This window comes from Schistocerca serialis, chromosome 8 (genome assembly GCF_023864345.2).
Source record: "Schistocerca serialis cubense isolate TAMUIC-IGC-003099 chromosome 8, iqSchSeri2.2, whole genome shotgun sequence".
NCBI classification, from domain to species: domain Eukaryota; kingdom Metazoa; phylum Arthropoda; class Insecta; order Orthoptera; family Acrididae; genus Schistocerca; species Schistocerca serialis.
Window position 1 is genome coordinate 15,538,143 of NC_064645.1, and position 24,031 is coordinate 15,562,173.

The 24,031-nt window shown below is 45.5% G+C and overlaps 1 protein-coding gene across 1 annotated transcript in view; it reads left to right on the plus strand.

The window, feature by feature from the left end:
• The window catches only part of LOC126416525 (uncharacterized), a 49,471-nt gene that overhangs the window by 19,658 nt on the left and 5,782 nt on the right, over nt 1-24,031 (plus strand). The gene's annotated exons all lie outside the window — the stretch shown is intronic.

Genomic DNA, 24,031 nt, shown 5'->3' on the forward strand with positions numbered 1-24,031 from the left:
TCAAAACTCAGTACTTCTTTGCTTCCAGGAGAAATGCTGCTGTTAAAGAGAAATACATCGAGTTGAACAGGACCAACTGTGAGAGATGAGAGAAAGTCTAGTGCTCAGAAGTGCTGATAATTGATAATAACAGCATAAGCGAAGAAATAAAAGGTGTGGATTGCTGTGTGAGATAGAGCTTACTGGCCCCCGATTAAGATTATTTAGTCACATAGACCGAGCAGAAAATTGAGGTGACTTTCTGTCAAGCAGTTATGAGGCAGGTTGTAAGATAGACTATGTGATCAAATGTATCTGGACACCTGACTAAACATGACTTACAAGTTTGTGGAACCCTCCATCGGTAATTCTGGCATTCACTTTGTTGTTGGCCCACCCTTAGTCTTGATGACACCATCCACTCTTGCAGGCAAACGTCCAATCAGGTGCTGGAAGGTTTCTTGGGGAATGACAGCCCATTCTTCACCACAGAGCACTGCACTGAGAAGAGGTATCGATGGCAGTAGTAAGGCCTGGCATGAAGTCAGTGCTCCAAAACATCCCATAGGTGTTCTATAGGATTCAGGTCAGGACTCTTTGCAGGCCAGTCCATTACAGGGATGTTATTGTCATGTAACCACTCCGCCATAGGCGGTGCATTATGAACAGGTGCTCGATCATGTCGAAAGATACAATCGCCATCCTTGAATTGCTCTTCAACAGTGGGAAGCAAGAAGGTGCTTAAAACGTCAATGTAGGCCTGTACTGTGATAGTGCCACTCAAAACAACAAGGGGTGCAAGTCCATTCCATGAAAAACACGTCCACACTATAACACCACGAGCTATAAATTTTACTGTTGCCACTACACACGCTGGTAAATGACGTTCACTGGGCATTCGCCATACCCACACCCTGCCATCGGATCGCCACATTGCATACCGTGATTTGTCACTCCACACAATGTTTTTCCACTGTTCAATCGTCCATTGTATGTTTATGCTCCTTACACCGAGCAAGGTGTTGTTTGCCATTTACCGGTGTGATGTGCGGCTTATCACCATGAATTCCAAGTTTTCTCACCTCCTGCCTAACTGTCATAGTACTTGCAGTGGATCATAATGCAGTTGGGAATTCCTGTGTGATGGTTTGGATAGATATCTGCCTATTACACATTACGACCCTCTTCAACTGTCAGCAGTCTTTGTCAGTCAACAGACGAGGTCAGCCTGTACGCTTTTGTGCTGTATGTGTCCCTTCACTTTTCCACTTTACTGTTGTTGTTGTGCTCTTCAGTCCAGAGACTGGTTTTATGCAGCTCTCCATGCTACTCTATCCTGTGCAACCTTCTTCATCTCCCAGTACTTACTGCAACCTACATCCTTCTGAATCTGCTTAGTATATTCATCTCTTGGTCTCCCTCCACAATTTTTACCCTCCACGCTGCCCTCCAGTACTAAATTGGTGATCCCTTGATGTCTCAGAATATGCCCTACCAACCGATCCCTTCTTCTAGTCAAGTTGTGCCACAGACTCCTCTTATCTCCAATTCTATTCAACACCTCCTCATTAGTTATGCGATCTACCCATCTAATCTTCAGCATACTTCTGTAGCACCACATTTCGAAAGCTTCTATTCTCTTCTTGTCGAAACTATTTATCGTCCACATTTCACTTCCATACAAGGCTACACTCCGTACAAATACTTGCAGAAACTACTTCCTGACGCTTAAATCTATACTCGATGTTAACAAATTCCTCTTCTTCAGAAACGCTTTCCTTGCCATTGCCAGTCTACATTTTATATCCTCTCTACTTCAACCATCATCAGTAACTCATTTGCTACTTTAAGTGTCTCATTTCCTAATCTCATTCCCACAGCATCACCCGATTTAATTCGACTACATTCCATTATCCTCGTTTTGCTTTTGTTGGTGTTCATCTTATATCCTACTTTCAAGACACTGTCCATTCCGTTCAACTGCTCTTCCAGGTCCCTTGCTGTCTCTGGCAGAATTACAGTGTTATTGGCGAACATCAAAGTTTTTATTTCTTCTCCATGGATTTTAATACCTACTCCGAATTTTTCTTTTGTTTCCTTCACTGCTTGCTCAATATACAGATTGAATAACATTGGGGAGAGGCTACAATCCTGTCTCACTCCCTTCCCAACCACTGCTCCCCTTTCATGCCCCTCAACTCTTATAACTGCCATTTGGTTTCTATACAAATTGTAAATAGCCTTTCGCTCCCTATATTTTACCCCTGCCACCTTCAGAACTTGAAAGAGAGTATTCCAGTCAACGTTGTCAAAAGCTCTCTCTTAGTCTACAAATGCTAGAAATGTAGGTTTGCCTTTTGTTAATCTGTTTTCTAAGATAAGTCACAGGGTCAGTATTGCCTCACGTGTTCCAACATTTCTATGGAATCCAAACTGATCTTCCCCAAGGTTGGCTTCTACCAGTTTTTCCATTTGTCTGTAAAGAATTCGTGTTAGTGTTTTGCAGCCGGGGCTCATTAAGCGTATAGTTCAGTAATTTTCACATCTGTCAACACCTGCTTTCTATGGGATTGGAATTATTATATTCTTCTTGAAGTCTGAGGGTATTTCGCCTGTCTCATAGATCATGCTCACTAGATGGTAGAGTTTTATGTGGCCTGGCTCTCCCAAGGCTGTCAGTATTTCTAATGGAATGTTGTCTATTCCCGGGACCTTATTTCAACTGAGTTCTTTCAGTGCTCTGTCAAACTCTTCACGCATTATCGTATCTCCTATTTCATCTTCATCTACATTCTCTTCCATTTCTATAATATAGTCCTCAAGAACATTGCCCTTGTATATATCCTCTATATACTCTTTCCACCTTTATGCTTTCCCTTCTTTGCTTAGAACTGCGTTTCCATCTGAGCTCTTGGTATTCATGCAAGTGCTTCCCTTTTCTCGAAAGGTGTCTTTAATTTTCGTGTAGACAGTATCTATCTTATCGCTAGTGATATGCACCTCTACATCCTTACATTTGTCCACTAGCCATCCCTGCTTAGCCATTTTGCACTTACTGTCGATCTCATTTTTGAGACGTTTCTATTCCTTTTTGCCTGCATCATTTACTGCATATTTATATTTTCTCCTTTCATCAATTAAATTTAATATCTCTTCTGTTACCCAAGGATTTCTACTAGCCCTCGTCTTTTTACCTACTTGATCCTCTGCTACCTTCACTATTTCATCTCTCAAACCTACCCATTCTTATTCTACTGTATTTCTTTCCCCCATTCTTGTCAATTGTTCCCTTATACTTTCCCTGAAGCTCTCTACATCCTCTGGTTCTTTCAGTTTATCCAGGGAAATAGAGGGTCTTTCAAAAAAAAAGTAAAGAATGTTTTGATCTGAGAGCTGCACAATTCTACCCCCAATCCCGCCACTGTGTCTTACACCTTGATTGTCTTCAGTGCCAGTATGACACAAACAGCATGTGTCATTTACTGTTTATTTGTATGATTTTTAAACGTGTGACAAAATTAATGATCCCACCAAGTGAGAGTGTAGAGTGTTTTTCTGTATGGCTGTGAAAGCTGGGAATTGAAGGCGAGAGAGACAGAATATAATAAATTTAAGAAGAATATAATTAACTTTCTTGAGAATGAGAAGCTTATGTACACGGATCAGCACAGTTTCGCTTGTGTGAGTCAGCTTGCCCTTTTCCCACGTGACATACTGAGAATTATGGATGGTGGGCAACATGCAGATTTCCAGAAAGAATTTGACACACTACCCCCTTGCAGGCTGTTAACAAAAGTACGAGCATATGGAATGAGTTCACAGATATGTGAGTGGCTCGAAGACTTCTTAAATAATAGAACCCAAGTATGTTGTCCTCGACGGTGAGTGTTTGTCAGAGACAAGTGTTTCTCCAGGAGTGCCCCAGTGAAGTGTGACAGTAGTGCTGTTGTTCTCTGTATACGTAAATGATTTCGTGGACCGGGTGGGTGGCAATCTGCAGTTGTTTGCAGGTGTCAAAGTTCAGTGACTGTATGAAGATGCAAGATGACTTAGACAAAATTTAGTTGGTGTGATGAATAGCAGCTAGCCCAAAATGTGGAAAAATGTAAGTTAATGTGGATGAGTAGGAAGATCAAACCTGTAATGTTCAGATACAGTATTACTAGTGTCGTGTTTGACACAGTCAAGTCATTTAAATATCTGGGATTAACGTTGCAAAGTGATACGAGGTGGAACGAGTGTGTGATCACTGTGGCAGGGAAGCTGAATGGTCGACTTCAGTTTATTGGGAGAATTTTAGGAAAGAGTGGTTCACCTGTAAAGGAGACTGCATATAGGAAGCTAGTACTACTTGAGTGTTTGGGATCTGTATCAGGCCGGATTGAAGGAAGACGTCGAAGCAGTTTAGAGGTGGGCTGCTAGGTTCGTTACCAGTAGGTTCGAACTGTACGTGAATGTTATGGAGATGTTTCAGGAACTCAAAGGGGAATCTCTGGAGGAAAGGTGAAGTTATTTTCGAGAAACACTATTGAGAAGATGTAGAGAACCCACATTTGAAGCAGGGTGCCAAACGATTCTACTGTCAGTAATATACTCTGTGTGAAGGGCCGTGAAGATAAGATAGAGAAATTAGGGCTCATATGGAGGCACGTAGATAATCATTTTTCCCTTGCTCTATTTGCGAATAGAGCAGAAACAGAAATGACAAGTATTGGTACAGAACACCCCCTGCCACACACCATATGACGACTTGCAGAATATCTATGTGGATGTAGATCTAGATGTAGAGAGTGTGTGTGTGTGTGTGTGTGTGTGTGTGTGTGTGTGTGTGTGTGTGTGTGTGTGTGTGAGGGAGATTTAAAGAATTTGAGATGTGAGGTTGAAAGAAGAATGGAGAAAACAACATGAGTGGGTAAAGTGAGGAGTAATGGGGTAGTGAAAAGCATAAAGAAGCAAAGAAATCTCCTAAACTTCATTAAGAAAAGGGGAACAGATTTAGCAGAACACATAAAATGAGTAAAAGGATTTCTGACAACAGCTCTTGAAGGTTCAGTGAGAGCACAGAAGAAAGTGGGAAGGAGTAGAATAAAAAGGTAGGATGAAGTCAAAAGAGGAAGATTCCAGCGCAGGAAGCAGTTGACCTATGGAAAATGGTGTCAGCAAGTAGGCAATAGTCACAGCACCTTGTAATGATCATGAAGTGTGAGGTTCTTAGCATAATGTGGTTTCTGAATGCCAAAAAGTCTGCTGTATTGAAATTTATAAACACATAACAAAACATTATGGAAGTGTGTTGAATGAAGTTTTAGTTCAAAAATTGTGCATCACATTTAGTGGCAGACAGAGGAAAATTTATGATGAAGAACGATCAGCCAGACTGGCAGTTGCTACTGACAAACCCAGGAAAAAAATTCGATGCCATAAACGTTCCACTTTTGATGGACTGAACTTGTACTTTCCTGAAATTTCATGATCAGTTTTTTCAAATTGATTCTGGTGATTTGGGCTATAGAAAGTGTGTACCACATGGATTTTATCAAACTGATTTTGGTGATTTCGGCTATAGAAAGTGTGTACCAGGTGGTATTCTTGACATTTGGCAGCAACATTTCTCACACAGCATAACAAGTATGGTGGGGATTTTTGTAACCGCATTGTCACTGGTTGCAAGACGTGGGTTCCATGTAAAAGTACAGAAACAAAGTGCGTGTCATTCAAATGGCACCATTCGTGATTTACATCAAAACAAAAAAAAAAAAAATCAACAAATTCTGATCACCAGAAAGGCTACAGCCACAGTGTTTAGGGATTGAATGGGCATCCTGCTCGTTGGCTGTAGGGTTAAAGGAGAGACCAAAAATGCTGCAGCCTGCCGTCAGACCCTTCGGAGACTGTGCCAGGCAAATCAAAACTGATGCATGGGTTGTTTTCCAGCAGCACTGTGGTTCTTCACGATAATGTTCAGCCGCATTCTGCTGCGTCGCCATGGTAGTTTACGTGGAAAGCTTTTGAACAGCGATGTCGTAGCCCAGATCTGGTCATGAAATGATTATGATATTTTTCACAAAATGAAGAACTTTTTGAGCTGAGAGCACAGTGGTAATGACAACAAACTGAAAGAGGTCAGTAGTGACTGGCTCAACAACTTGATGGCAAATGAGTCTGTGACAGGTATTTAAATTTAAGTGGCAGCTACATAGAAAAGTAGCTCAGCTACCAAAATATGTTGTAAAATAAGTTTTCTTCAATTATCTTCAAAGAAAAGTGCTGGAGAACCAAAAACCAAATACTTTTTTCCTCGACTCTCGTATTTGGTACTATTCGAGAGTGTACTTGTTCAAATGTCTTATTAGAACACAGCTGGTGACGTGTTTGACAACCACCAATATTTCGATAGGCACACACCCCACCGTTTGAGAGCCACATATGCAATGAGAGATGAGAGTGTGCTGTGCAAGGAAGTTTAAAACCTCAGTATGCTGGTCAAAAAGGACACACACACACACACACACACACACACACACACACACACACACACACACACACACACACACACACACAGAGAGAGAGAGAGAGAGAGAGAGAGAGAGAGAAAGAGTAAATACTAGCTCCACTGCACAACCAAAGATGATGAACACCGGAAGTTATTGATTGTGAATATTAATTATCAGCAGGAGAGGAAGCAACATTAACTCTGTCTCTCTGTTGTTTCAGGAGAGAGAGAGAGAGAGAGAGAGAGAGAGAGAGAGAGAGAGAGAGAGAGAGAGAGAGCTGGATTGTAAATGGAATTTAAGCAAAAACTTCCATTTCTAGAGACGTCACCATTTAGTATTTGCTATTGATAACTTTTGACATCTATCATCACAGTGTTTGTCTGAATGTGACCTGCATATTGAGGTTTTAAACTTCCTCACACAATGCTGCCCTATTGCATTTGTGCTGCGAAAATGAAGGGCTGTTCACCTGGCTACGTGTCATTGGTTGCCTAAAACATCTCCTGACTGTGCTCCCTCAAGTTGTTTGAATATCTTATACATCAGCAGAAATTCAAGTTTCACAAGTTTGTGATTGGCTTTGATACGACCTAAGTGAACATTTGCGTGTGCCAGCAGAGAGTGCCATTCTAAGTGCACCGTACACAAAGTTACTCACCCCATAAAGACATCACATTAACACCTTCACAGTGGCTGAGAGTCCAGACGCTGTTTCAGGTATGCCAAACCCAGCCGGAGCCACTCGTCAATGCTCAGATCATCTAGAGCTACGCCGGCACGGTAGCTCAGCGTTTTCGGCCAGAGGGTTAGCTGCCCTCTGTAATAAAAAACTGAGTTAATCGATCAACAACGAACTTCAATGGACGTCTTACGACGTCCGCCCCGAGCAAATGCAACGAACAAAATGAGATTAAAAAAAAAAAAAACAAAGAAAAGAAAAAAAACAAAGAGCTACAAAAAATGTGGGGATATCGATTGCTACTTCCCACCACTATTTGAGATAGTCCTACATATTTTTCAGTTGAAACTTCTGGGCGGAGAGGCCGTGGTCGATGTATAAAATTTCCACCTGACGTTTCGTCTCCATCTGCGGGAGACGTCTTCTGAGGTCGACCGGCTACTGCCACTGAGGCACCATGTACTCTCGCATTTATAGAGCGCATAGAGGGCACCACCATTCGTCACGTGATGCCGACGGTATGCCTATCTTTGGGAGGCGTCATCATTCTCGATTAAGAGTAATTGATTGTCATTCTGCTGGCGCAACGTCGACATCCATATTTTGTCCAACTTTAAAACTTCCTCTTTTCTATTAAAGTTGTTATGGTGTTTGTGAATTTCTATTGCTTCTCTACACATGCGAGCATGATAATGGGATGTTCGTGCTAGAACGCTTGTCTCATTAAATTTAATTTCGTGATTCCCATCTCGAAAAACATGCTCAGCTACGGCCGATTTTTCGATGTGTCCTAAGCGACAGTTACTTCTATGTTCGGCTAAGCGGGTGTTTACACTTCTTTTCGTTGTTGAAATATATACTTGTCCACAACTGCATGGAATTTTGTATACCCCAGGTGTTCATAGGGGATATCGGGCGTCTTTTGCATTTCTTAAATATTCCTTAAACTTCATGGTGGGTCACGGACCGTATCGAGAAAGTTCTGGCCAAGTATGGGTTAGAAACAATCTTCAGACCCACCAAGAAGATTAAGGAATATTTAAGAACTGCAAAAGACGCCCGACATCCCCTATCAACACCTGGGGTATACAAAATTCCATGCAGTTGTGGACAAGTATATATTTCAACAACGAAAAGAAGTGTAAACACCCGCTTAGCCGAACATAGAAGTAACTGTCGCTTAGGACACACCGAAAAATCGGCCGTAGCTGAGCATGTTTTTCGAGATGGGAATCACGAAATTAAATTTAATGAGACAAGCGTTCTAGCACGAACATCCCATTATCGTGCTCGCATGTGTAGAGAAGCAATAGAAATTCACAAACACCATAACAACTTTAATAGAAAAGAGGAAGTTTTAAAGTTGGACAAAATATGGATGTCGACGTTGCGCCAGCAGAATGACAATCAATTACTCTTAATCGGAATGATGATGCCTTCCAAAGATAGGCATACCGTCGGCATCACGTGACGAACGGTGGTGCCCTCTATAAATGCGAGAGTACATGGTGCCTCAGTGGCAGTAGCTGGTCGACCTCAGAAGATGTCTCCCGCAGATGCAGACGAAACGTCAGGTGGAAATTTTATACATCGACCACGGCCTCTCAGCCAGGAAGTTTCAACTGAAGACAACACCGGCTGTGAAAGCCTACATTGTATGAGTCCCACATATTCTCCAATGGGATTTATACTGGCTGATATAGAGGAGAAGTCAAGGTGTGGCAGGGCTATTGAATGTTCATGAAACTGGGTATGTATGCTTACAGCCCTGTGAACATGGCTGTTGTCATCTCAAATGACAGGAGTGTCCACAGCATACTGATCAGGAACATACACAGAAGGAAAACGTTTGGTTACTGAGAATGTGGAAATAAACACTGTTAATGTTCACAGTAACCTCAACAAAAGTGCTCAAGTCACGGTACATACTGCAGATTAAACACCTCATTGGGTCACCAGTACACTCGATACCTCGTGTCGTACAAAAATGAGCAGTATCACGACCCACTGGACCAAACTGTACAACTCCAACTGGGTACTGTCCAGTCCGTGTCATTTGGCTCGTCGAATGTGTGCAGCTCGTGGTTGCTCCACCACTTCCTCACGGTCAGATGGAAGGTGTCAGTGTAAAACTATTGCTTAGGTGGTTGGGCTGCAGAGAATTTTCCACTGTGTTCGTGCCGGTTTCACGAGTGTGCAGAGTCGGAGCGAGCCAAGCTAGCACAGAATGTCACCAGGGTGCGATAGCGGTCAGGTGTCGCCACCTGTAGTGTAGGCGTCACTCGTGCTTTGCGTCGTGGCTCGGCTGTGTCTCAGAAGGCAGAGAATGAGACGGGCCACCCAGAATGACGACGTCCAGACGGACGGTTGAAAGGAGCTGAAGAAAGGTGTCATTCTCTTCTGATCTGTTCTGAGATTCCTTTGGATATGTTTTTCTGATTAACAAGAGATGCAATTATAAGCTCCCGTCTCCTTCGAGATTATATGGCTTAACTAATGATTATTATGTTACATTCCTCTTGTTTTAGTTGACCGTGTATATCGAGATTTCGTTCATTGTTACATGCAGTGGTGTGGTACTAACTGATGGAGACGCATTAAGAACTGGTAAAATTTAATTTTTTTCCCTTATCACACTGCACAAACATAAACACACTATTAATCAAACTGTGCCACTACTATTAAACACAGAGATAAATCCTTCGCTACGCAACCGCCTTCGGCTCACGCAGCCTACACCGTCCACAGCCTCTCAACAACTGCCTCTACTTAGCGACTCTCTGCGCCACTGGGCATTGTCGCCCACCAAAGAACAACCACTTACAGATACTACACACCACTACCCTCACACTGTGTTGTAATTGTTAGAAAGAACAACCGAAAACATAATGGTTCTTCAAAGAGTTGTTACATCATTTAGTAGTGTAAATACTACAAAGCTCTCTTCCCGCCCTCGGTATTTTGTAGACGGAGAAGAAGTCAGACTGCAATATTTGGCATTGTGTAGCAGGTCCTGTGCACCGAGAAAATTTGAGAAAGGCAACTGTGTGAGAAGACAATCGAGGTAAAAGTCATCGAGAATAATACTCGGATGACGGACCGCTCGTGAAGTTGTCGACTCAATTACAGTGCGTAACTCGAGCTGCAACTTTGAGCTTTACGTGCAGCTCTGAATGACAGCCTTCTGTGAGGCACCAAACACCGTACGTTCGTTACGTGCAGTTCTCTTTACAATGTTCATCTCGAAAATGCAGCAGTTCTTGTCAGGTACGAAATTATCGTCGAAAAGGCGCGACACTCGTCTCCCTGTCAGTTAGAATCTCGTTAGGACCTCTGTTCTATTATGCTGTGAGTTGTGCAGTAGCCTCTGTAGGCACAGCAGACGCTCTGTGTCGATACCCCAATAAATGCGGCAACTTCGCTGACGGTGTGGCCACGTCACCTGCAGACGAGACACCTCCTCTGCGCCACTCTGCCACGTCTCCTGCTCAGCACGCCTTACTGCACCGCCTCGTGACCGCTCACTACCAGTTCCACACGTGTGCAGCGCTCCAGAGCGATCTGTGTACCGTTGTTGTTGTTGTTGTTGTTGTTGTTGTGGTCTTCAGTCCTGAGACTGGTTTGATGCAGCTCTCCATGCTACTCTACAAGCTGCTCCATCTCCCAGTAACTACTGCAACCTACATCCTTCTGAATCTGCTTAGTGTATTCATCTCTTGGTCTCCCTCTACGATTTTTACCCTCCACGCTGCCCTCCAATACTAAATTGGTGATCCCTTGATGCCTCAGAACATGTCCTACCAACCGATCCCTTCTTCTGGTCAAGTTGTGCCACAAACTTCTCTTCTCCCCAATCCTATTCAATACTTCCTCATTAGTTACGTGATCTACCCATCTAATCTTCAGCATTCTTCTGTAGCACCACATTTCGAAAGCTTCTATTCTCTTCTTGGCCAAACTATTTATCGTCCATGTTTCACTTCCATACATGGCTACACTCCATACAAATACTTTCAGAAACGACTTCCTGACACTCAAATCTATACTCGATGTTAACAAATTTCTCTGCTTCAGACACGCTTTCCTTGCCATTGCCAGTTTACATTTTATATCTTCTCTACTGCGACCATCATCAGTTATTTTGCTTCCCAAATAGCAAAACTGCTTTACTACTTTAAGTGTCTCATTTCCTAATCTAAGTCCCTCAGCATCACCCGACTTAATTCGACTACATTCCACTATCCTCGTTTTGCTTTTGTTGATGTTCATCTTATATCCTCCTTTCAAGACACTATCCATTCCGTTCAACTGCTCTTCCAAGTCCTTTGCTGTCTCTGACAGAATTACAATGTCATCGGCGAACCTCAAAGTTTTTATTTCTTCTCCATGGATTTTAATACCTACTCCGAATTTTTCTTTTGTTTCCTTCACTGTTTGCTCAATATACAGATTGAATAACATTGGGGAGAGGCTACAATCCTGTCTCACTCCCTTCCCAACCACTGCTTCCCTTTCGTGTCCCTCAACTCCTATAACTGCCATCTGGTTTCTGTACAAATTGTAAATAGCCATTCGCCCCCTGTATTTTACCCCTGCCACCTTCAGAATTTGAAAGAGAGTATTCCAGTCAACATTGTCCAAAGCTTTCTCTAAGTCTACAAATGCTAGAAACGTAGGTTTGACGTTCCTTAATCTAGCTTCTAAGATAAGTCGTAGGGTCAGTATTGCCTCACGTGTTCCAATATTTCTACGGAATCCAAACTGATCCTCCCCGAGGTCGGCTTCTACTAGTTTTTCCATTTGTCTGTAAAGAATTCGCGTTAGTAGTTTGCAGCCATGACTTATTAAACTGATTGTTCGGTAATTTTCACATATGTCAACACCTGCTTTCTTTGGGATTGGAATTATTATATTCTTCTTGAAGTCTGAGGGTATTTCGCCTGTCTCATATATCTTGCTCACCAGATAGTAGAGTTTTGTCAGGACTGGTCTCCCAAGGCTGTCAGTAATTTTAATGGAATGTTGTCCACTCCCGGGGCCTTGTTTCGACACAGGTCTTTCAGTGCTCTGTCAAACTCTTCACGCAGTATCATATCTCCTATTTCATCTTCTTCTACACTCTCTTCCATTTCTATAATATTGTCCTCAAGAACATCGCCCTTGTATAGACCCTCTATATACTCCTTCCACTTTTCTGCTTTCCCTTCTTTGCTTAGAACTGGGTTTCCATCTGAGCTCTTGATATTCATACAAGTGGTTCTCTTTTCTCCAAAGGTCTCTTTAATTTTCCTGTAGGCAGTATCTATCTTACCCCTGGTGAGATAAGCCTCTACCTCCTTACATTTGTCCTCTAGCCATCCCTGTGTACCGTGTTTACTCGAATCTAAGCCACACTTTTTTTTCCGGTTTTTGTAATCCAAAAATCCGCCTGCGGCTTAGAATCGAGTGCAAAGTAAGCGGAAGTTCTGAAAAATGTTCATAGGTGCCGCCACAACTAACTTCTGCCGTCGAATATATGTAGTGCTACACAGGCTTGCTTTGCAGGCACAAAGATAAATACTGGTGCCAAAACCTCTGTGTCAGTAAATAAATTTAAAAAAAAAATGGAAGATGAGCTTTTTCCTCCGCCCCGAGTTTCGACCACTGCATTTTCATACATTATCCAACGAAGTAAATACAAATACCGTATTGTTCATCTTCGAATGTAGCAGCATTTCAATGTACTATGAAAATCCGACTGGCAAGACTGTTTGGGGTTTTTGTCAATATGGCCAACTCTACATTCTGAATTTTTACCTACCTGTGAGAAGAGATGATTGCTAATAGGAAATTTTATGAATTGTGAATCACATGCGGTATTCTCTTCACCACAATATAATAATACGAATATAAACATTTTGCCATGTATTCTTTCGTGTTTGCTGCTATCTCATTTAAATCCTATCTGCGTAATAAACTACGAAACTAGAGTGAGACAACAGCAAACGCGGAAGAATGTACATATCATGTCATGTTTATATTCGTATTAAATGGTTCAAATGGCTGTGAGCACTATGGGACTTAACATCTGTGGTCATCAGTCCCCTAGAACTTAGAACTACTTAAACCTAACTAACCTAAGGACATCACACACATCCATGCCCGAGGCATGGCGACTGTAGCAGTTGCGCGGTTCCGGACTGAGCGCCTAGAACCGCTAGACCTATTCGTATTATTCTTATGCCTATTAGTGATACAGTCAGAAATGAAGCACGGCAATTGACTAGATTTTTAAATCTAAGATGACTCTAATTTCTGTGCAGAATGTAATGTACTAAAGAGGCGTCTGCAAAGATTTTCAAACGGAGAAAAATTTTCGCTAAACTCTCGTTCAGAACATCTTCCCCCGCCCCCCGCCCCCCGCCCCCCGCTGCCATTGTAAGCGGCGGTAGCGCGCACATAAGCAAGCCATGCCGCGAGCGGCGACAGGCCGTAAACACTCACTATCATAATGCTACAAACAATGCGTGACACAGTACAGTAATGCATTTTCCGCTCAGAGTGACGTAAACACCTATAACAAAGAGAACGGCACTTACGAGATCAAAGAAATATAAGCAATCAATTCAAACCAGACGAAGCACGTGAAAAAGGAAGGGTACCCGTATAAATACCGACGGAGCGCCTGACGCATAGCAATGGCTACCTGGTAAAGCTTAATTGCTAAGCTTACGACTCGAACCAAACTACTGTAGCTGTATCGTCATTCATTCGACCTAAATTGTGTCTCGTATTAAAATGAACCAACTTTGTTTCGATTTGGAGGTGCGGCCTAAAACTTCTCTCTCCCCTTGAATTTCGAGTCTCAAATTTCAGGTGCGGCTTAGATTCGGGAAAAATTTTTTTCCTTGCTTTCGAGTCTCATTTTTCAGGTGCGGCTTCGATTCAAGTGCGGCTTACAAGGGGAAGGCCTCAGACACGGCCAACCGATTCGGCTCAAATTTGGCAGGTCGCTTGTGTACAACCTAAAACGAAGGAATCTAAGTTATTTTGGGTCAACACCCCCGCGTTTTTGAGAAAATCGCCCCTAAAAGTTGTGAAGAGCAATCGACTCGAAATTGGAGGGATCGATAGATAATTGTAAATAGAACATTTTTCATCATCGGGTATGGGGTCCGTAAACGCAAACTTTTCCAGAAATCGAGGAAAGAAACTTTTATAACTGCCGCTTCTGTGCCCAGGTGGTAAACGCTATTCGGCGACAGCGCTGATAGCGCACCGGCCAAGGTAACTGGCTGGGTCTCGAAGAACCCGGGTTCGAATCTCGAAAAAATATTTCACAACAAACAATAACTAGTTACTACAGCATAAACAGACGAGCTAATCACCACAAACTACAGACAATACTCGTCATATGTTACTTACGGAAGGACTGTATTCATTCATAAATCGTATTTCATTCGGCGCATTAACGATGGAAAAATCACTACATGTATCGGCGAGGTTCGCGGCAGCCTATGACGGAAAACAACTCTTTCCGATTGACTTCTATAAGGCTCGTGCTGCACACCTTCACTCTTCCAGGTTCTCAACTATGATATGACGAAGAGGCAACCGGGACAACAAAACTCTCCGCGCGTACATTCTGTCCCGTGCCTCGCTGTAAACAAGCGTCGCACGGTTGGCTGTCTGTGATCCCTCGTGAGGAATTCGCAGCACTCTTGCTCGGAGTTGTTTTCATGTGACGAGGCTTAAAAGTTTAATACTTTACTAACTCACGGCGTTTGGGAAGTTAGTTTGCTTACCTTATTATTATCATTCGTTATTGATTTACTTACCTTATTAACCGTCCTATCCTTATCAATTGAGATATGGAAAAATACAAATGAAAATAATAACATCCGCTAGGTTTCTTCGAGATTCGAACCCGGGTTCTCCCATTCCGAGCCAGTTACCTTTGTGCTATCGGCGCTGCCGGCGGAAAGCGTTTTGCACGTCGGTACAGAAGCGGCAGTTGTAAAAGTTTCTTACCCCCATTTCTGGAAAAGTATGCGTTTTCGGACCTCATACCTGATGATGAAAAATGTAATTACAATTATGTATCGATCCCGCCAATTTTGAGTTGATTGCTCGCCATAACCTTTAGGGGTGATTTTCTCAAAAACGAGGGGGTGTTGACCCAAAATACACTCCTGGAAATTGAAATAAGAACACCGTGAATTCATTGTCCCAGGAAGGGGAAACTTTATTGGCACATTCCTGGGGTCAGATACATCACATGATCACACTGACAGAACCACAGGCACATAGACACAGGCAACAGAGCATGCACAATGTCGGCACTAGTACAGTGTATATCCACCTTTCGCAGCAATGCAGGCTGCTATTCTCCCATGGAGACGATCGTAGAGATGCTGGATGTAGTCCTGTGGAACGGCTTGCCATGCCATTTCCACCTGGCGCCTCAGTTGGACCAGCGTTCGTGCTGGACGTGCAGACCGCGTGAGACGACGCTTCATCCAGTCCCAAACATGCTCAATGGGGGACAGATCCGGAGATCTTGCTGGCCAGGGTAGTTGACTTACACCTTCTAGAGCACGTTGGGTGGCACGGGATACATGCGGACGTGCATTGTCCTGTTGGAACAGCAAGTTCCCTTGCCGGTCTAGGAATGGTAGAACGATGGGTTCGATGACTGTTTGGATGTACCGTGCACTATTCAGTGTCCCCTCGACGATCACCAGTGGTGTACGGCCAGTGTAGGAGATCGCTCCCCACACCATGATGCCGGGTGTTGGCCCTGTGTGCCTCGGTCGTATGCAGTCCTGATTGTGGCGCTCACCTGCACGGCGCCAAACACGCATACGACCATCACTGGCACCAAGGCAGAAGCGACTCTCATCGCTGAAGACGACACGTCTCCATTCGTCCCTCCATTCACGCCTGTCGCGACACCACTGGAGGCGGGCTGCACGATGTTGGGGCGTGAGCGGAAGACGGCCTAACGGTGTGCGGGCCCGTAGCCCAGCTTCATGGAGACGGTTGCGAATGGTCCTCGCCGATACCCCAGGAGCAACAGTGTCCCTAATTTGCTGGGAAGTGGCGGTGCGGTCCCCTACGGCACTGCGTAGGATCCTACGGTCTTGGCGTGCATCCGTGCGTCGCTGCGGTCCGGTCCCAGGTCGACGGGCACGTGCACCTTCCGCCGACCACTGGCGACAACATCGATGTACTGTGGAGACCTCACGCCCCACGTGTTGAGCAATTCGGCGGTACGTCCACCCGGCCTCCCGCATGCCCACTATACGCCCTCGCTCAAAGTCCGTCAACTGCACATACGGTTCACGTCCACGCTGTCGCGGCATGCTACCAGTGTTAAAGACTGCGATGGAGCTCCGTATGCCACGGCAAACTGGCTGACACTGACGGCGGCGGTGCACAAATGCTGCGCAGCTAGCGCCATTCGACGGCCAACACCGCGGTTCCTGGTGTGTCCGCTGTGCCGTGCGTGTGATCATTGCTTGTACAGCCCTCTCGCAGTGTCCGGAGCAAGTATGGTGGGTCTGACACACCGGTGTCAATGTGTTCTTTTTTCCATTTCCAGGAGTGTATCTTAGATTCCTTCGTTTTGGGTTGTACACAAGCGACCTGCCAAATTTGAGCCGAATCGGTTGGCCGTGTCTGAGGCCTTCCCCTTGTTAGATTCGAGTAAATACGGTACTCTTTTGAGGGTCTGACTAATATTTCACCTGTGCGGCTTAGATTTACATTCACAACAGGTGTTGTTTTGAACAACTGCAGGCCCGGCTGCCTACCACTCCTGCAGAAGTTGGACCTGCCGCACGCCACCGACCTCCCGGATGACGCGGTGGTCACCATTTCTCGGGGGTGCCCGTCACTGCGCCACCTGAGCCTGACTTTTGCGACGAGTCTCACAGACGGAGCACTTGCCGAGATCCACCGTCTTAAACACTTACAGATGTAAGTACCTGACGTCGCTGTTGCGCAGTCTTTGAACATGTTTTATGCTCACGTACAAAGGAAATTCAAATATTAATTTGAATTTTTTGTTTATAAGTTCACTTCAGAAAAGTTCACTTCAGAAAAACTCATACACACAAGTTATTTAATCTGTGTATAGTCTTCTGAATGGGAAATACATTTTTCCCAGGGGATAGGTAGTTTTCTCAACCCCGTTTTCACAAAATGAATGTGGCTGTAACAGCAGGGTTCACACAAACACTTTGACAGCGCAATTGTTGTTAGATCTGTGTCGTCCGACTGCTTCTTTTAGTGGTCCAAACAAATGAAAATGACAGGACAATAAGTGCGGAGTGTAGGGAGGATGTCCTAGTGTGGCACACGACAGCTCCCGAACTTTTTGTCGAGTCCGGGCTGCCGTGTGGGGCCGAGCACAGTCACGCGGCCTAGTCACGCCCCAGATTTGGTATTTTCTGACGATATTCGCTTTCCGATCTATGCAAAAAATGGCAGTAGTATACGGCGCTCACAGTACAGCATTCTTGGACAAAACTGATGAGAACTTCCTTAATATAAAAAAAGACTGTCGCAATAACCTTCCCGACACAGAGACAATTTTAGGCACTCCGTGGGTGTAGAGTCGTCAGTGGGTGTAGATTGGTCTTTTTTGTGCCATTTTGGGCTGCTTTTTTCGATTCCCGTGCGTAATAGTGTACTCACGTTTCATCACAGATCAAAATCCGGTGCACAAAATGTTCCCCTTCAATTTGGTAGCGTAACAGTAGCTGTTTGTACGCCTCAAGATGATGAAATTTGTCGTCTGTGGTGAGAAGATGGGGTACCCACTTTGTGGACTCTGTTTGAAATCCGACGTTGTCACTAATGATCACCTGAGGACTACTGTATGTAATGTCTCTTGCTGCGGTCTCTACGCGATATTTTCAGAAATATTATAAAAATATATAACTCAGTACATATCTCGAAATATCTCTTCTTATCTTTTATCAATGCAAAGTAGTTTCAAGCCCTATTATTCCTTGGAGCGTGCATTTACTCCATGGAATACCTTCTCTGCTATCTATGTTTTCTCTTATGAAAAGAATGAAGGAGATCTTGCCGATTAGCCGTGAAAGAACGAAGATGTATATGTATGTATTGTTGAGCTAGTCGCCATCTTGATGAGATTCTGTATGAGAAGGAATTTAATACATGAACTAAACTAAAGGAAGTGTGTTCGCGTATTATTTAACTGATTACTATTGACAGTGTCTGCTTACTATGCTGTGTTGCACGGGATCAGTGGGGAACGTCTGATTTACATTGGACGAACCTGCCGTTTTGTACGCTCGAGATATCCAGTTTATTACTTTCAATAAATGGGCTAACACGGTCTTACCAGCACATCTCCGGTCTTCCCCGTGTGGTCACAGAAAGTTAATAATTATTACAAATGTTTTCAGAAGATCGACTGACAATTTTCGTCGCACCGAGACTTCGAAATTGCTTCACTGCCTTATGGAATTTAAGTTAAGCTCAATTTAATCAGGATAGGACAGCATTGAACTGTGTGAATGTGATAAGCCTGCTTTGTGAATGAAAATTCCCTAAATATTCGCGTGTTTTTTACTATCCTGATCTGTGAAGCTCAATCGGGCCGGTGTGAGAGAGGTTTTTAAATTTCAGATCCCACAAAAAATATTAAACGTAGCTTATGCCAAACTTGTGGCAGGCATCCCACAGAATCACGTGGGTAGCAGCACGTCAGCGTTTACCTGTGGGAGGAGATTTAATGGCCGGGCCAACCTGTGACGACGGTGGAGCACCCAGCGAAGCAAAAGCCAGTGTGAGCTAGATCTCCACGCCTCGTGGACAGTTACGCCTATTTCCGATTCCGTCAGCCGCGGACCACGCGGATCGAGTACAATGCGTGGCCCCCCACTGACACCTTGACGGATTTGAACGAGTGCCGACTGTTTGCTTCGTCCTGTCGTGTCCACGAATCAAACGGTGCCAGTGAGATGAGCCGGCCGCGGTGGTCTAGCGGTTCTAGGCACTACAGTTTGGAACCGCGGGACTGCTACGGTCGCAGGTTCGAATCCTGCCTCGGGCATGGATGTGTGTGGTGTCCTTAGGTTAGTTAGGTTTAAGTAGTTCTAAGTTCTAGGGGACTGATGACCTCAGAAGTTAAGTCCCATAGTGCTCAGAGCCATTTGAGCCAGTGAGATGAGACGTAGTTTGCACATTCGGCGGCACGCGACGGCAGTCCGACACAGTTCCGGGCTCGTCGTCGTGCACTTGACGTCTGCGTAGCCACCCGGAACGGCTCCACTGTATACCGGAAGCATCCCTGACGTGTCACGGCATCACCCGGACGGACGCACTTCGGCTCGTACTTCTCGACCTGCGAATAATCCCAAGGACGACATCGGTATTCCACCTGTACACCTCGCCTGTGCTCACTCGCTCGCCATTCCCGGTGAATTAGTGGAGGAGGTACTACCGTCACACGCTGCCTCGGTGCCCGACACCGGCACAACATCTGCGCAGTCGTACAGCCGACCTCCGACTGCACGCGCCGACACGGCACAGTACCGGTGGGTATTTGCTCGAGCCGATGGGTATTTGCTCGAGCCGATTTACACTGTTCCACATTATACAGGGTGAAAAGTATTTATACCGACAAACTCTGGGAGGTTGTAGGGGACATCAAAACAAATATTTTTCCCTAATGTCATTTTTTCCTATGAGGAGTATTTAAACCGGTAGAGGAAGATTTCTCTGGCGGCAAATTAATTAAACCAAGAAACACTTTTCCATTTTTTTATGACCAAGAGACAACTCATTAACACAACCCAATTTCAATTACAATAGATTTTCAGAAATGCCTCCATTGACACACGTAAACAAAGGTTACACCGTCGGATCATGTTATGTCTGACACGGGCAAAACCCCAGCAGTATCCTTAACTGTTCCTGCTGCTGCTACTATCCGGGCAACCAGATCCTCTTCTGATGCAACAGGAGGTGCGTAAACAAGGTTGCGCATCTCTCCCCACACAAAAAAGTCCAGAGGGGACATATCTGGGGATCGAGCAGGCCACGGTACAGGACCACCTCTGCCAATCCACGTTTCTGGGAATCGTCGGTCCAGGAATCGACGCACACGACGACTGAAATATGCCGGCGGCCCGTCATGTTGGCACCACGTGCGTTGTCTTGTAGGGAGCGGGACGTCTTCCAGCAATTCTGGCAATGCTCTGGCGAGAAAACTGTAATAGTGCCTGCCATTTAATGGCCTAGGTAGCACATACGGCCCAATTAAACAATCCCCAACAACACCGACCCACACATTAACGAAGAACCGCACTTGATGAGCGCTAGTAACTGTGGCATGTAGGTTATCCTCAATCCAAACATCCGAATTGTGCATGTTGAAGACTCCATCGCGCCCGAACGTTGCTTCATCGCTAAACAACACAGAGGATGGAAATGTAGGATGCATTTCACACTGTTCCAGGTACCACTGCGAAAACTGTGCTCTGGGTGGATAATCAACTGGTTCCAGGTTGTGGACACGCTATAAGTGAAATGGACGTAACAATTGCTCTCGAAGGACTGTTCTTACATTCGTCTGATTAGTCCCAATGTCACGTGCAATTGCACGAGTGCTGACTGAAGCACCCGGCTCCACATGCTACAAGACAGCTTCCTCAAACTGCAGCGTTCTTACCGTGCGACGGCGTCCCTGTCCAGGTAATGTGCTAAATGACCCGGTCTCACGCAGACGTTGGTACACAGCAGCAAAGGTCGTATGATGCGGGATACGGCGATTAGGATATTGCTGTTGCTAAACCCGCTGTGCAGCTCGTCCGTTGTGGTGCGCTACGTAGTACGCACAAACCGTGTCAGTGTACTCACTCCAGATGTATCGCTCTACTAGTAAACAGAGACAATGCACTACTACACTGGTGGACAGCAGTTGCCCACAACTGAAGAGCGTAATAAACCCTCTAACATCTCAAGATCGCAATACGGCGTCTAACAACTGACGAGCATAATACAGCCTCCACCAGTTTAAATAATCCTCATAGGTAAAAATGACATTAGGGAAAATATTTGTTTTGACGTCCCCTACAACCTCCAGGAGTTTGTCGCATTAAATACTTTTGACCCGGTATTGTGCGTAGACGTGGCACGGCCACCACTTACGCTGCCATAGAGTGCACCGCACGATCACCGTGACGAGAACATTTTGCAGATCAAATGTAAGGGCGAGCCGACTAAAGTCTCCGTGGACAGAATTGAGACAGATTTCACCTCAACTACTCCGATTCTCATTCAGTTCTTCAAACCAGTGGAGGACTTGAATGCGATTTTCACTCTGCAGCGGAGTGTGCGCTGATATGAAACTTCCTAGCAGATTAAAACTGTGTGCCGCACCGAGATTCGAACTCGGGACCTTTGCCTTTCGTGGGCAAGTGCTCTACCCCTGAGCTACCCAAGCACGACTCACACCCCGTCCTCACAGCTTTACTTCTGGCAGTATCTCGTCTCCTGCCTTCCAAACTTTACAGAAACTCTCCTGCGAAACTTGCAGAACTAGCACTCCTGAAAGAAAGGATATTGCGGAGACATGGCTCAGCCACAGCCTGGAGGATGTTCCCAGAATGAGATTTTCACTCTGCAGCGGAGTGTGCGCTGATATGAAACTTCCTAGCAGTTCGAGTCTCGGTCCGGCACACAGTTTTAATCTGCTAGGAAGTTTCAGTGGAGGACTTGTCCACGGACGACACTCCCCGTGTGACCTGTTAGGCAGAGCCCACTCCCCTAGCCATCAGCGGTGCACGGGTACCGCCAGCTGCCAGTGCGCAGCCACACCCACCTCGTCCCGTCCCCGACCTGGCCGGGCAGCCCCCGAGACCGTGCTCCAAACGGGCACTCCGGCAGCCGGCAGACTGCGTCACGCGAGCTGGCCGCCGCGTCCATTTCGAATGCCCGTGCCGCACCGTAATGACGTCACACCACACGATATGGCCAGCTTGCACCCTGCCTGCCATCTGCTATTAACACACTGTCCCCGGCAGGCCACTTCACTGGCTGTGATCTCGTCTTCAGTTCGCCAGACGTCTCCTCCCGTCTCGTCGGCCGACTGCCCGTCACAGCTCCCGGGCCCACCGTCGTCGCATCGGGCATTGGGGCCACTGTCGGTGTGCGTGTCACGTTCCCGCTGAGCTCCAGATACTACCCCGACCGCGTCCGGGCTCGTCCGTCGCAGTTCCCGGACCCGTGTTCCGGTCCCAACGACACAGCGAGCCTGTGCTCTCCGTAGTCATGTAGTGATGTAAAATTATGATGTAAAATGTGCCCATATAAATCAATAAATATATGAAAATGCACCACTCATTAATGAAGACCCTGTACTTTTTCCCCTTAGCTGCAAAGGCCCAGAAGATTGTGCCACGGGACAGAGCTGAGTGAAAGTCTGTTCCCGTGCATGTACTTGCAACAGCTGCTGCACTTAGTGTGCACAGGAAATTACTCACGTGTAAATGCCGCTCTAAGTCAAGAAAACGTCACACCACGAAGGAATTGTCCAGAGGGATGTGATGTACGTGCACAGACAAACAAATCATTAAAATTTCAGAAAAGTTGGATGATTTATTCGAGAGAAAGAGCTTCAGAAATTGAGCAATTCGACTACGCGTCGGTCTACCTCTGGCCTGTACGCAAGCAGTTATTCGGCTCGGCTTCGATCGACAGAGTTGTCGGATGTCGTCCTGACGGATATTGGGTGCCCAATTCTGTCATCGAAATCCTGACATCATTAAAGCCCTGCCCGTAATGCTCCAAATGTTCTCAGTTGGGGAGAGATCCGGCAACCTCGCTGGCCGAGGTAGAGTTTGGCGAGCGTGAAGACGAGCAATAGCAACTCTCGCAGTGTGCGGGCGGGCATTATCTTGCTGAAATGTAAGAGCAGGAAGGGCAATCAAAAGGGGCGTAGATTATCGTTGACGTATCACTGTGCTGTAAGGGTGCTTTGGATGGCAACCAAATAGTGTCGACTTACTGCTATGCCACAAGTTTTCCGAGGATAACAACCGAAAGTGACCTGCTACGAAAACAAGTGGCACTCCAGACTATCAGTTCCGGTTGTTTTGCTGTCGGTTGGTATCCCACTACACTCCGGGGTGTCCCCAGGCGGGTCTTTGCTGGTCACTGTGGCTCAATTTCAAGCAGAGCTCATCACTGAAGACAATTTTATTCCAGACTGAAGACGCGTCTGGAGGTACCCCGGATAGCAGAGGGATATCAACGTGTCTGTCACCCGCCACACGGTGCGACAACCGGAAGTGACGGTTTGAGGTGCCATTTGTTTTCAGCACTCCTTCGGTTGTCATCCTCGGAACACTTGCGGCACGACAGTAAGTCGATGCTACTCTACGCCTCGTTTTGTCGCCGTTCGTGGCGAGCTGTCCTTGGCTTACGTTTCGGCAAGATAATGCCTGCCTCCACAGGGCGAGAGTTTCTACTGCTTTTCTTGGTGCTTCGCAAACCCTACCTCGGTCAACAAGTTTGCCGGATGTCTTCCCAATTGAGAGCATTTGGAGCGTTATGGGTAGGGTCCTCCAACAGTCTCAGAATTATGACGATCTGATGGATCAATAGGACAGAATTTGGCCCGATATTCCTCAGGAGGACACTCGACAACTCTGTCATCAGTGCCAATCTTGCACAGGTGCCAGAGATGGACCAATGCGCTATTGATTTGCTCAATTTGTGGAGCTCTCTCTCCTGAATGAATCATCCAGTTTTTTCTGAAATTGTAATGTGGTGTGCGTACTGTAAGACATTCGGTACACACACCATCAGATTATTTGACTTGTCGATCTAACGAAGTAGGCGAGTGTCAGCAATATGT